The 13,412-nt window shown below is 37.7% G+C and overlaps 1 non-coding gene and 1 pseudogene across 1 annotated transcript; one reads left to right on the forward strand and one right to left on the reverse strand.

The window, feature by feature from the left end:
• Positions 1-1,108: 1,108 nt before the first annotated feature.
• LOC102416293 lies at positions 1,109-13,054 on the forward strand (annotated as a pseudogene).
• LOC112583023 lies at positions 5,576-5,684 on the reverse strand. Its single transcript, XR_003107389.1, has one exon. It is a non-coding gene; the product is annotated as a U6 spliceosomal RNA (small nuclear RNA).
• Positions 13,055-13,412: the final 358 nt, after the last annotated feature.

Consider the following 13,412-nt stretch of genomic DNA (forward strand, 5'->3'; position numbering starts at 1 on the left):
AGCAAAGGCAACAACTGCAAAAACAAACAAGTGGGACCACATCAAACTCCAAAGAAAGAAACATCAGCAAAATCAAATGGCAATTTACAGATTGACAGAAGATATTTCCAAAACATATATTTGATAAGGGCTTAATATCCAAAATACATGAGACATACAACTCAAGGGCAAAAAACCCCAAATTTTTAATGGAGTGTAAGAAAAGTAAGAGTTTCAATAAATCTAAAGATTATACTGTGGATGAGAGACACAGTAAGGTTTTCCTTCTAGAACAACAAAAGCCTGTGCCTTCCTGGCCTTACTTTCTTCATCTCCACTCATTTGTTTGACAATTACAGTTCACAGTGTACGTTCTCCAGTCAATAGCAATCACCCCACAGTGAGCTATAATGTGTACTAAGAACAGCCCCACTGGTGGGGGGGGGGGGTGGGGGGGAATAACATTTGCATACTTACTAACGAGGAATATCAAAAGGAAGGTAATTTCCAGAGTTTACCACTCCATTGTTTTCTATGTTTCATTTCTAAATTGAGCCACCTAGTAAGGAAAATGAGTTAAGAGACCTCAATAATATATATATAGATAGAAAATCAATTTTAAGTGGGAGCATTAATGGATTATAATTTGGGGGTAATTTATTATTACTGTTGTAACTGTAGTCCTTTTGATTCTTTATTGCATCCATAAATAATTTATTATAAATATTAATAGCAACACAGGGACACATACTATTAAAGTTATAGTGAATAGAGAAAAACATAGACTATATTAGGCAAGTAGTGAAAGTATGGGAAGTCAACAATGATAGTTAAGGGCAGTATGGCCTTGAGGAAGGAAGGAAGGTTCTCAAAGTTTGTTGAAACACCCATAATGAGGCAGATGTGATGAATTAGCTTAATTTGTAAACAAGAAGCTCTACCAGAAGAAATTTAAATTCATAAGAACATTACTATGCTAAAACCAAAATTTAGACAGAGAATAGGGTAGGGTATATAGACATTCAAAATTCTCCATTGATTAGTGCATCAGGCACTCAAGGACCACCCTCACTGCAGTCTTTCTCTATTGCTCACCCTACAGGTACCAGCATGGAGAAAGAGATAGCTCTACTCCACAGGCAGTTGAACCCTCTTTTATGGCCTCACAGCTTTCCTTAAGAAGCATTCCATGCAGCACATTTCCTCCACCCCATCCCTTCCGGCTGACTCCCCACAGTCAACAGGAGTCCTCACCCTGGGATCATTCTGCAATCCCCATGGCTCCAGCTCCCAGCTTCCGTGGACACCAGTGGACTTACAACCCTGTCCGAGGTATGAAAGGCTGCAGCATGGCTTGTCTATGTGGTTCTCACTCCATTCAGACTGTCACATTAGTTAATTCACTCCCCAACAGCTTCAAATGCCTCCCCCATCCCAGTGGATGGCCATGGACGCAGGGATCTCTCCCCTGTGTTTCAGCTCCCTCTCTCCCAGGTGCAGGCTGGTTCCACTTGCTCTGCTCCTTCTTTTCCCTTCCTCCTTGTCCCTTCTTTCCTTTTTCCTACTGAGTTCTGTATGGATCCAGATATTCCTTCAGTAGTCAGGGAGTCCTGCCAGTATTCACCTGGTCTTCTGTGAGAACTGCTGCATCTTTAGACGTTCTTGATGCATCAGTGGAGACAGGTGTACCCCACTTCCAACTACACCTCCATCATCTTGTCCACCCCCATTTTGTGCATGGATTAGAAATAAGTTTCCCTTCTATTAAGTAACACTGTCATCACCACACATGTTTAACTTTTGCATTTTGAGAACACAGGTAAGTTCCACTCTCTTCAGTTCAGTCAGTCATTCAGTGGTGTCCCACTCTGTGTGACCCCAGGGACTGTGGCAACACAGGCTTTGCTGTCTATAACCAACTCCCAGAGCTTGTTCAATCTCATGATTAGACCTCATGATTAGATTATGAAGCTCAAACTTAGATCCTCAGACTTTATTAATTTTTTATACATGAAAATATGCAACCTTTAAAAATCTCTCCTTATTTGTCCTACCCTCCAGTCTTTGGCAATCATTTTTTCTACTCTGACTTCCATCTTTTTTTTTTTTCTACTGAGATTCCTTATAATTGAGATCATATGGTATTTGCCTTTCTCTGACTTAGTTCACTTGGGGTGATGCCCTTCAGTTTCATCCATGTTGTCACAAATGGAAGGATTTCTTTCTTTTTCTAATGGCTAAATAATATTTACCTATATATGTCACATCACATTGTTTTAATCCATTCTCCTGTTGAAAGATACCCAGGTTGTTCTTATAATAAGGCTACTGTGAATAATGCTTCAATAAACATGGGAATACCGATCTCTCTTTGAGACAATGATTTCATTTCCTTTGACTATATATCCAGAAGTGGGATAATGGATCACATAACAGTTCTCTTTCAAATTTCTTGAGGAACCTCCACAATAAGTTTCCATGGGAGTTGCTCCAGTATACATCCCTACCAACAGTGCATAAGCACTCCTTTTTCTCCACATCTTCAATAACATTTGTCATTTCTTACCTTTTGGTACTAGCCATTCAAACAGGTATGAGGTGATACCTGTTGTGCTTTTGATCTGCATTTCCTTTGCTTATTAGTGATGCTGAGCATCTTGTCATATACCTATTGATCATCTAGATGTCTTATTTGTGGGAAAATGTCTATTCTTTAAAGATGTAGCATACATTATGTTTACTATACTCCAATATACGAAACTCAGTTGCCTGGCTATCAGAAAGTGGAATAAAGAAAACAATTCCATTTACTATTGCATCACAAAAAGATAAAACACTTAGAAATAAACTTAAGCAAGGTGTTGAAAGATTTTATGCAAAACCTTTAAGAAATTGATAAGAGAAATTTTTAAAGAGTTAAAGATACATAAATTTAGGTTGTTATTCAATGTGTTTCTTGAGGTAGGATTTGTATTACTATGAACTTCCTTCTTAGAACTGCTTGTGTTGCATCTATAGGTTTTAGATCATCATGTTTTCATTGTTCTTTGTTTCCAGGTATGTTTTGATTTCCCTTACTTCTTCAGTAACCTGCTCATTATTTAGAAATGTGTTGCTTAATCTCCATGTGTTTGTGTTCTTTACAGTTGTTGTTTTTTTCCTATGATCGATATCTAGTCTCATAGTGTTGAGGTGAGAGAAAATGCTTGATATAATTTCAATTTCCTTAAATTTACTGAGGTTTGATTTGTGACCCAAGATGAGGAAAATGTTCCATGTGCACTTGAGAAGAAAGTGTATTCTTCTGCGTTTGGATGGAATGTGCTGAAGATACTAGGTCTGTTTGCTCTAATATTTCCTTTTAGGCTTGTTTCCTTATTAACTTTCTGTTCTGTTGATCTGTCCACTGGTATAGGTGTGGTGTCAACATGCCTACTATTATTGTGTTATGGTCAATTTCCCCTTTTGTGTCAGTTAGTGTTTACCTTATGTATTGAGGTGTTCTTATGTTGGGTACATGAATATTGAAAACTGTTATGTCTTTTTCTTGGACTGATTCCTTGTTAGTGTCCTTCTTTATCTCTTATAATAGTTTTTATTTTAAGGTCTATTTTTTCTGATATGAGAATTGCCAATCCGGCTTTCTTTTTTTTTTCCATTTGCATGGAATATCTTTTTCCATCCTCTCACTTTCAGTCTGTATGTGTCTCAAGGACTGAAGTGGGTCTCTTGTAGACAGCATATATAGCAGTTTTGTTTTTGTATCCATTCAGCCAGTCTGTGTCTTTTGGTAAGAATGGGAGAAGATAATAGCAAAAAAACAACTAAAAAAGGATTGCTTTCTAAAATATAAGCTGCTCAAACAACTCAGTTATCAAAAGACAAGGCAAGAACTGCAAAAATAAACTAGTGAGACCACATCAAACTCAAAACCTTCTGCATAGTAAAAGAAGCCATCAATAAAATGAAATGGCAACCTATGGAATTAAAAAAAATTATTTGCAAATCACATATTTGATAAGGACTTCATACCCACGTATATATAAGAGACTCATGCAACTCACAGGAAAAGAAATCAAACAACCCAAATTATTAAAAGAGCAAAGGAAGAGTAAGTGTTTTGGAAAAATCTGAAGAGTAGACTGTAGACGACAGATGCTGTAAGTTTTTCCTTCCACAGTGGAAGCCAGTGTCTTCCTGGCATTGCTTTCTTTATCTCCAATCACCTGTTTGGTGACTGCAGTTCACAGTATACATCCTTCACTCACTAGCAATCACCGTACACTGAGATGTATGTGTTAAGAATAGCCCTACTAAGTATAAAAAACTAACAATTACATACTTAATCTTGAAGCATCTAAAATCCAAGGTGATTTTCAGAATTTTCCATTCCATTGTTTTCTACATTCTGTTTCAAAATTGAAACACCTAGTAAGGAAAAATCAGTAGGGGACCTCAACAATACATGGATAGAAAGTCATTTAAAATTGGGAGCATTACTGGATTATAATTTGGGGGAATGTATTATTACTAATACTACTGTAATTTTCTTCCCTTTAATTCTCTGCTATACTAGGTTGGTATTTATTTAAAATAGTAATGCCAACATAGAGGCACATAGTACTCCAGTTACAGTAGATTGAGAAAGACAAAGCTTATTAGGCAGGAAGTGAAATCACAGAAAATTAGCAATGGTATCGAAACAAGTGGCAGTACTGCCTAGAAAGAAAGCAGAGTTCTCTAATTTTTGGAGAAAATGTGAAGAAGCCAGATGTGGGCCAACCAGCTTAAGCTGTATATGAGAAACTGCAGCAGAAGGAAAATGAAGTTTATAAAAATATGCTGATGCTAAACACCAAAATCCAGACAGTAAGAGAATAGGGTAGGTTTTATGTAGATGCTGAAAATTACTCAGAGAGGTAGACATGGAAGCAAATACACTAATGAGCATCAGAAAAATCAAAGCACAAAACGGTCTGAAAAATAAATTGCAAAGAGACTTGGTAGTCTGATCAAAAGAAAAAGAGAATCAAATTAGAAAACCAAAATATAAAGACTTGTGCACATGATAGACCCAGAGAATGCTCAGGAGAGAGAATTTGGGCCTCAATGGACCAGTGAACAGAAGCCTTCAGCATCAGAAACAAAAACCCTGGGCAGGACTCACGACTGTGCGCTTCTGGGAACAGCCTCAGTTTCAAAGTTTGGGCACTATACCACCTAAAAGCGAACGCAGACTAGGATTATAGCTTGCTATGACACTGAATCACAGACAGTAGTGTTTGTTAGTTTATTTTTCTCATTCAACTATAAAGTTAATGAATTACTAACCAATGATAATTGACGCCATCAATTATCAGTTTCCGGTCAGATCCTCTTTAATCCTACAGTGGATATCTGAACCTGTAATATGATCCCCAATAACAGTTTTAATAATTAAATTTATAGATGTTTAACTGAAGGAGAATTGCTTTACAATACTGTACTGCTTTCGGCCAAACATCAGCATGAATCAGCCATAGGTATACCTATGTCCCCTCGAATTTGAACCTCCTTTCCACCTTGCTTCCTGTCCCACCCCTCAAAATTGTAACAGAAAAATATGGAAGGCTTCACAAATTTGTGTTTCATCCTTGGGCAGAAGCCATGCTAATCTTCTCAGTATTATTCCAATTATGTAATATATGTGCTACCAAAGCAAACACAGATCTAACATTTTAACAGAAAAAAAATCATATAATTAGTCATCTACCAATAAATGATCAATTACATTAGGAATTAGGGTATTCTGCTACATTTGCTGCCTCTTATAAAATCAAAGTTTATGAGGTTCAAAGTTCCATGAAGAAATTAAGCACATATTTATGCATAACACATGTATACATGCACAGAAATATATGCATACAAATACGTCTATGTTATACAAGCTATTATTCCCCTTACCTGTCACAATAAGCTCTTTAGTTGATGAGATAGGTAGCCCCAAATTCCCCCAACTTATGTGTCTCCTTTTTGAGAACCACTTCTTTTATTTTCATTACCCAATTTTAAATGACCAGTTTATTCTTAGATACCATGCCCATTTAAACTAACTAAGAGCAGAGAAAACCTAGTAAATGCTGATATCTTATCCTTAATTAAATTATCACTCTTCTGGCAAATTGAAAAAAGAATCATGTTTAAATCTCATTCAGGATGATAAAATCTTTATTTTATCAGTTCTCTTGTCCAAACTCAATTCTTGCTCACTTAAGTCTTAAATTCTGCTTACTTACAAAGATCATACAGGAAAAGTAATATTAAAACCACGCTTGCAAGAGTCTATGATTTTATGCTTCTGTTGGTCAAAGGTAGGGCCAGGAATAATTTCTGGAATTTTACAGTACGTCATGGAAGCATGAAGGTCTAGTTCTACTATCAAAGAGGAGATGTTTGAAGGTGGTTCAAAAACTAAGCCCCATGGGTTGTCAGGATGTACTCCCGATGAGACAGATAAAATTTGTCCCTAAATAGTCAAAGTCAGGAAAGGGCAGGCTTTATTCGCAGAGCCAATGACGTTGTCTTGGGTGCTGACCAGGTAATAGTCTTGTATTACCATTTGGAGATTTATTTTCTGTTTTCTTAAAAAAAAAAAACAACAAATGTAACGAGAAGATTAAAGATGCATAAAAGTAGAAGAGCTGTCAAGGTCCCTAGAAGAAAGGCTAGCCAGGAGAACCAGGCCCCCACACTGATAATTGTCAAAGACTTTAACAGTGAGTATTTTATACACAGAGCAGAACAAGTGGATAAAACCAATGTTCTAGGGTCACTGCTGTTTTGCAGCCAAAGACAAAGTATTTTTCTCTTTAAGCAGAGTCATCACAGATCCTGATGTGGTCCTGGTTACACACATGCAGACCAAGGGCCACAGGCATGTGTGATGTGACATCAGGAAATGAACACATGAGTGTATTGGTGCCCAGTGACCTGCATCTGCTAATAATGGGACCTGGGGAAAATTACTTGCCCTCTCCAAGTCATCACATCTTCATTAACAGAACTTGATGATCATAGTGAGATTAAGGCTATCTCACAGGGTTCCTGTGAAACACAAATTTTAAGATGTTTTAAAGCTTTTGGGAAAGTATCAAAGACACGCATGGGGTTTTAAGGTGAGTGAGCAGATCCAAGGTACAATATCCTTTTTCTCTTAGTATTCTCTCTGTACTCTGTAGTAGCGATCAGTCAGTCATGTGTTTACTCTTACCCCAGCATGATGGTAAACCACACAGATCAACTGGACTTTTCTTGTCATTTCAGTGTCTAAAATGCAGGCATTATTCAATGTAGAGTGAAAAAATGACAAACTCCTAGAGGGCCTCACTGCTTAGAGTTTGCAGAGTCCCAACATTAAACTGTCTTAAAAGACTGGACTAAATACTCTGGCTCAGAATTAAGTTCCAAATGTTTGGAGAGCACAGAAGTACTTCTGGGAGCAATACAAAAATGCAGGGAGTAACCTATTCTCCAACTCTCTATCTGTGCAAATATCATCATCCATGTAAATTTACACAGAAGGCGCTCCTTCTTCCCCACCCCAGCTGCTGCAGCACCAACTCTTGCTCAGAGCAACAGGGAAGGAGAAGGCTTCCCTCCACAGGAGGGGTTTGATAAACTAAGGTGACTAGATCATTTCAGAATGGCTCATGTTTTTATTTAAGCAGGGTCCTGCTTGCTCCATCTGCTGGTCATTTCTAATCTGCTCTTGTGCCAAGGCAATTTATGCCTGTCCTGCAATCATGACGTGTTTGACTTCCCCCTGAAAACACTTACAGATGTTTATCGATGCCGCCAGGCTGTCCCATGACATCCATAACCTTTCCACCATAATGTTCACTGAGTTTGGAAGTACTGTGGTGGTGGAGGTTTAGATGCTAAGTCGTGTCCGACTCTTGCAACGCCATGGACTGTAGCCCGCCAGGCTCTGAGATGGAACCTGGCGTAAGTGACTGGGCTATACTGTCCTTTAATCAAGAAGGCTGCATTAGGCAAACTTCAAATAACAGAGTCTTTACGTCAAAGAAGCCGTCTGCTGATAAGATGTGGAAATAGAAGAAAGGATCGGTTTTGTGAAATCTCAAAGATTCATAAGAAGTGCAATTAACTTTTTCAATTTCCTTTTATTCATTTTCTTTTTTTAAATTTCCAAAATAAATGATTTTGTATTTGTCAGCTAGGAATGCCATAAAATAATGCAATAGACTCAGTGAAGTAAACAACAGAAATTTATTTCCTCACAGTTCTGGGGGCTAGAAGTACCAGATAAGGGTGCCAGCAGGTGAGGTTCTGATAAGAACTCTTTCCTCCCAGGCTGGCTTCTCCGTTAGTCCTCACACAGAGTGGTGGCTGGGGAAGAAAAGAGAGAGGAAAAGACACACAGACACAGAGAAAATTCTCTGGTGTTTCGCTTCATGAAGACACTAAACCTACTGGATCAGTGTTCCACCCTAAGAGCTCAGTTAATGTTAATGGGCTTCTCTGGTGGCTCAGATGGTAAAGAATCTGTCTGCAATGTGAGAGACTTGGGTTCTATCCCTGGGTCTGGAAGATTTCCTGGAGAAGGGAACGGCAAGCTACTCCAGTATTCTTGCCTGAGAACTCCCATGGACAGAGGAGTCTGGTGGGCTACAGTCCATGGATCCCAAAAAGTCAGAACCCTTCTCAAAACACAGCACTTTGGCAGTTAGGGCTCTAACACATGAATTTGAAGAACACAGATTCAGCCCACAATACTGCCTGACACAAAGCACTTTCAGGTGGGACTGGGGAAAAGGAAGCATGTTGATTTTCTGGTCCTTCAGTGTCTCTCTGGGCTTTCTTCTGCAGGCTCAGAGTAAATAGCCAATAAATGAGAACTGCTCTGCAGTGAACTGGGTGGATGGAACACGTTAAACAAAGCTGAATCCCGGTCACAAAAATGAATACTGGTAGTTTTTTTAATGCTACAAATTATTGTTTTAAGATTTGCAGTGAATAGCTTTAGAGCTACAATAGAAGGGGAGTTTACAATTGGAAACAATTATTCTGTTTCTGAGGAAGGTATTTGAAAGTTGTGTGTTAATTCTTTTAGTCAATCAAGGAGCACACAGTAGAGCAGACAGCTAATAAAAAGCAGTGCTAAAGGTTTCTACTAAATTCATGTAGTTCTTTTTTCTCACTAGTTTTTGTTTCATCCTCCATTATTGACTGTCCATTTTTTTCCCAACTCTTCCAAGTAATCTCTTGAAATGTTCATAACTTTCACTAAAGATTAGTTTTTCTCTATCAATGTGTTAGCTAGATTTTTCTACTCTTATTATTCTTAGTCCATTGCTTAGTATTTCCTGTAACTTTATGCCATGTTTTTCTGACGTACTATTTTGTCACCATAAACAAGATTGTATTCTGCACCTGGAATAAACACTAAGATTTTGGTGTGCGGATTCAGAGATAAGTCAAAGTCATAACTATATAACACTGTATAAGGGAATATATTGGCTCTAACCCACAGTAAACAAGAGATTAAATGGTAAAATATAGGTGTATGCATGCATTCTAAGTCACTTCAGTTGTGTCGAACTCTTTGCTGCCTTACTGACTGTAGCCTAACAGGCTCCTCTGTCCATAGGATTGGCCAGGCAAGAATACTGGAGTAGGCTGCTGTGCCCTCTTGCAAGGAATGCTCTTCACCTAGGGATCAAACCTGAGTCTTCTTATATCTCCTGCATTGGCAGGAATGTTCTTTACCACTACCATCACCTGGGAGGCACCAATGATTGGTACTTATGTACTATATTTGGTTCAAATACTAAGAAAAAAAAGATAATGATAAAACAGAGAAAGGGGAAAGGTTAAACTTAGAAAAGTTTTATGTAAAATCATATGTATAGAGACAATGTATAGAAAAAGTAGGAAAGAATGACTTTCAAATTTTGTGATGCCCCCCCGTTAAAAAAAATACACGTCTATAAAACATGTTAGTGTTCTGTTAATTGGTTCATCTACTGAATGCCCAACAACCCTAACTAATTGCATGATTACTTTTAGGATGAAAAATATGCCCAGGGCAAACTGTACTATATCAATGCCACCAAGAGCTGCCACACCAATTCCCTTCATACTCCTGAAGAAAGAGAAAAAGCCTAACAGATGAACATGAGTCTTTAACCTGGGTTTTTTTTCTACCAGATCAAATGAGACAGTATGTAGCTTACCAGGCTTCAGATTATCAGAGGTAATGGTAAATGTGCATACAGAAAAAGCTGAAGGAATTGTAAGCAACTGAAGAGAAATTATATTATGCAATTAATGAAGCATAAGCAGAAACAAGGGATGACTAAAGATATGTATAAGCAACATAAATAACAGATCTATAAATTGTCCATGCAGACATGTTTAGTTCAAACAATGCATTAGACACAGGGTTACAGCTATTATACTGTATGAAAACAGGAAATGAATGGGAATTTTCATGTATAAAATGTAAGATTGCAAAATTCATGAAATGTAAGAAACACACCCAGTTTTGAGTACTCCATGTTACTAGTGACTGCTATGTGGGGTCCTATATGGCACCACCCGAGCCACCACGTCTGCCTTTCAAGACTCTCCTGATTCTGCTTCTACTTCTCTGACACCTCCTTCACTCGTCATTCTCAACGACTCTTCTATCACCTTTTATTCTTAATTTGTAAGTCTCCCCCAAATGCCCTATAAAACATTGCTTTATTCTCATGGCCACAACAATTGCCTCTGTTCAAAGGACAACAAGTTTACATATCAAGCCTCAATCATTTATGGCAGCTCCAAATTTTCACCGTTATAATCTCTCCTTTCTGATTTCCTGCATTATCCTTCCTCCTAACATTATTTAAAATATTTTCACATGCATCCCCCATTAAAATACTATCTTCTCTGTCTACAACTTTCTTAATGATACCAAAATTCTTTTCCTCTGTTAAGCTCATTAATAAAGAGGATGATCAAGTAAAGGAAAAATGTCAAAGTGGAAGAGGAGGAGGGATTTTCCAATAAGCTTAAATTTAAAGTTTATTGAAAGTTACTACATGGACATACATTTTACTAAGCACTTTATGTGCATTACTATATTTAATCCTATTCAGTTCTCTGTTCTTTAGCAGTAAAACAGTTCATGGCTTTAAAGAAATCAAGCATATTAACTAGAGATCTTCAGCCCCTGGGATTTTCAGGCTCAATTCTGGTAGTAGTAGTGAACTAGAGCCGGGGGACCCTCCATCGTGAATCCCATTGATGCTGTAACTAAAGACAACACTGTACCATTTTCTGCCCAGACACATGTCAACAAAACAGACTGTTCTGATATGAGCAGGGGGCTGGTGTTGGGATCAGCTTCATTGTCTCTTTGTTGTAATATCATACAACAATTATCGATCAAAAATCAATATGAAGGACTCATCTGATTCATTAATACAAATGAATCACTGGGTGACAATGATGTGGGCACAGGTGGAATCCCTCTTTCCTGGGTCAGGCACTGCAGCACATACTGACTTGCGTAAATACTTAGATTCTCTCAGGCAAATATCCAAACATAAAAACATGCCTACAATTGAAAGAATGAAGCTCCTATTAAAATTAGTTACAAATAGAGGAAGCTGGCATTACAAACATAAAAGAACTCACTCAGTGGTGGTAGAATTTCAGAGGAAAAAAGAAAATTCTTCATGTTATATAGAACTTGTTAGAAGAATTTGTTTCTAAAATACCTAGATTTTTAATAATTCAGTGAAGTGTGAACTAATGGCTTACATTTTATACTTTTGCAACTTTTACCACCTTCAAAAATCTCAGCATACACATAGGAATAACCAAATGGTTTTTAGGTCAGCTGCTCTGAACAAAGATCACATGTTACCAAAACCACTGAATTGTGATTATTTTAATGAGATTGTTTCTTATGGTTGCTTAGAATGAAGACCTTAGTAAGTGGATACTCATGTTAACGTACTCCTGGCATAGACCTCTGTATCATCTAGTCAAAGAGCTGCCAAGTTTGAAAGAAGTCTCAGATGCTATTCTATCAAGTGCCATAGAGAATGAGAAAAATTCAGACAAACTTCAAGCACGCATGGAGAGGCAATTCAGCCAGGTGAGCGTCCTGTAGAGGGCTTTCTTGCTTTGTTCATGAATGAAAGAGGTGACCTCTGTAATGCGTAAGGATTTGGAAATATCTCATTTTGTAAGAAAAAGATTCATGACTTCTATATTCTAGACTGCTACTACATAAAGCAGGAGCCTAGTCATTCATAGTGATAGATTCTACTGTAAAGGAATCAGAATTTCACTGCAATTTTTGACATGTGCAGCCTTCCCTGCATTACATACAATTCCACCAAAAGCTTGATTCTTCCTGGGCACAGGTGGTTGAAGTATTTTCAAGAGTAAGAGAACTAGAGAACAGAATTTCCAAGATCAGCATTTTCTTCAAAGTATCCCAGGACATCTGCTATTCAAATTCCATTTGTCTTCTTTCTCTGTTCTCCTCAAATCAAAGGATGAGAGTGGGAAGAAAGGAAAGTTAAAACTAAACTTAAGTTATGTTTCTACTTTTTAAATTCTTAATAGTTTTATCATAGGCTGGCTCCAAAATCCATATCTAGAGAGTTTTTATTTGTATGTCTTCCCCAAATCGTAACTTGATAATTAGAAGGGACAAAATAAGCTAACTAATAAAATGCATAAGAAGTCATTGTCTTTTAGGTGTCCAGATTATTTTTCCAGTCAGGTGGAAGATGTATGAGGTTCGTATTTACTGGTCAGGACTCCCATCCCTGACGTCCAGCGATGAAGATAGGCATCTTTCTGAATTTTATAACCTATCCCAGTGCCTGCGCAGGGATTCACATAAAGCTGACATGTACACCAAGATCCTGGCATGCCGAACCCACAAAACGTGCTAAATCCACATCCATCCCATCCAGCTGTGAGATGGTCATAATGATGTATCCCATAGCAAGCTTCTTTGAAATTTACAGCTTTTTAATGCATGCTCTGTGAAATGGGTCTTCTCTTAAAAAAATAAACACAGACTCTGTAGAGATGTCAAAATCTAAAATGGCAATTTGTTCACATTTCCTACCTTCATTTAATAGAAAATAAAAAGAAAATCCATGCCTACAATTGAAAGAATGAAGCTCCTATTAAAATTAGTTACAAATAGAGGAAGCTGGCATTACAAAGACCATTAAAAGATTACTTAAGAATCACAGCCAATTATTCTGGGTCGAGTTATTAGAATCAAAGAATTAGACAATTGTCCATGGTTCTGGTCATGCTACCAAGAGACTGAATTCTCAGGATTCTTTATGAAAGCCAGCCACGACCTTCAGCCAACTATCACAGTGTTACACCAGACAAGATAAGTGCTTTGC

The sequence above is a fragment of the Bubalus bubalis genome, chromosome 2, assembly GCF_019923935.1.
Source record: "Bubalus bubalis isolate 160015118507 breed Murrah chromosome 2, NDDB_SH_1, whole genome shotgun sequence".
Classification (NCBI taxonomy): Eukaryota; Metazoa; Chordata; class Mammalia; order Artiodactyla; family Bovidae; genus Bubalus; species Bubalus bubalis.